Source organism: Anastrepha obliqua, chromosome 6, assembly GCF_027943255.1.
Source record: "Anastrepha obliqua isolate idAnaObli1 chromosome 6, idAnaObli1_1.0, whole genome shotgun sequence".
In the NCBI taxonomy this organism is placed as follows: Eukaryota; Metazoa; Arthropoda; class Insecta; order Diptera; family Tephritidae; genus Anastrepha; species Anastrepha obliqua.
The window spans coordinates 11,525,507-11,527,297 of record NC_072897.1 but is presented as its reverse complement, the minus strand read 5'-3'; the positions used below and the strand labels follow the sequence as shown (position 1 = coordinate 11,527,297).

The 1,791-nt window shown below is 32.9% G+C and overlaps 1 pseudogene; it reads right to left on the bottom strand.

The window, feature by feature from the left end:
• Positions 1–971: 971 nt before the first annotated feature.
• On the bottom strand, positions 972–1,514 carry LOC129249902 (probable fatty acid-binding protein; annotated as a pseudogene).
• Positions 1,515–1,791: the final 277 nt, after the last annotated feature.

Sequence of the window (1,791 nt, the reverse complement as noted above, 5' to 3'; positions counted from 1 at the left end):
TATCTAAACTACTCAAAGCTATTGTGAGCATTCTTTGAAAGCTATTGCTAGATATTTTGAGTCCAAATGGTAAGCGTTTAAATTGGCAATGACCTTGTCTTGTGGAGAATGCAGTCAAGTGTCTTGAGTGTTTGTCTAGCGTTATCTGGTGAAAAGAGCTTGTCATGTCGAGCGTTGGAAAATATTTTGCGCGACCCAGTTTGTCTAGTACGTCTTCTATTCTCGTCAACGGACATTTATCATTAATTATCTTTTTGTTTAGTTGTCTATAGTCTACTTCAAGCCTCCATTTTTTTTGTCTCCGCTACTTTTCTTTGGTACAATCAAAAGTGGTGAATTATAGGCGCTCACTGATGGTTCCACTATGTCGGCTTGCGATAAATTTTCTATTTCTTCAATATTTTCCATATAAAATGTAATTATAGAATTTCATTTTATTGTATGATATATATTTTTTGTTTTATTAATACATTAAAAAGTTGAAAAAAAAAATTTTTAAATAAAATTTAAATACATTTTTTTTTTTTTTTCAACACCATTGTGCATTTTATTAAAGTTAATATAAATTCTACACTTTTTTTTATTTTCATTAAGTTGCACGATTATTCAATTTTATGTTTATTTAACTGAATGCAAAAAGTCACATTTGTTCTTATGTCGGTTTTGTGCTTAAATATTTGTCAATGATAAAAATTTTAAATTAAATGTTAATATAATATATTTAAATGCATTAGCGAAAAATCTCTATTCAACAATATTTATCATAGCATGTGTGAACAATTTGGTGGGCGTCGTTAATAATATTCAGAATTATTTCACTTTAATTAATTATTTCACATAAAAATAGTTAATTGTTACCTAATAACAACTTCATACTTTTAATTACATTATTTCATGCATTAATCAGCAAATAATCAGTCATAAACAAAATTGGGATATTCACAATCCAAAATATATATATATAATATGTATATGTAGTTATATAAAGTACAATGTATGTTGTATGATAGTTAGTTTTTCAATCATTAGTTTATCGCAAGAAGTGGCATTTTTTATTTTAAATTACTTTAGCTTTTTGTTACTGTTGTTTTGAACTTCGCATGTAGCGCACTGCGCATTTATACAGCCTTGTAGACTCTGACGGACTTCACGTCGTTGAGGATGAGAGTAGTCACTAGCTCGGAGTCAGTGAATTCACGAATAGTGGTCGATGGTTTGTCACCCTTCTGTTCTTGCACCAATTTGTTGCCATCCAGAGTGAAGACGCTCTTCACTTTGCGACCATCAAGCGTCTCTTCATCGAATTCCTCGCCCAGCTTGAAGTTGACCGTAGTTGTCTTGAAGGTTGAGGTAGTGGTGAAAGAGTAATTATCACCATCCTTCTTCAGTTCAACGGTGGGGCTGACACTGTTACCCATTTTGCGTAGAACCATACCGACACCCAATTCCTTCATGTATTCGTCGAAGTTTTCACTCTTTTCTAATTTGTATTTCTTTCATTCCCAGACAGCCATTTTTACTAATGATTTATTTAGCGTTTAGGATCGTCCGCAGGATCGCCATGAAAAGTACTTTATTATCGGGGAAGAGCTTTAGAGCAAACCTGCCGACTAGTGGTTCGCCACGAGAAGTCTTTATTATCCGGGAAGAGCTTTAGAGCAAACCTGCCGACTAAAGGTTCCTTTTAAATAAAAGATTTTTTTTTTTATTTAGTTAGGGCAAATGACTGCCTTCGAACTACCAGGCTAAGACTGAATTGCCCGCCTTCTGATAGAATGGCTTTATTTTATA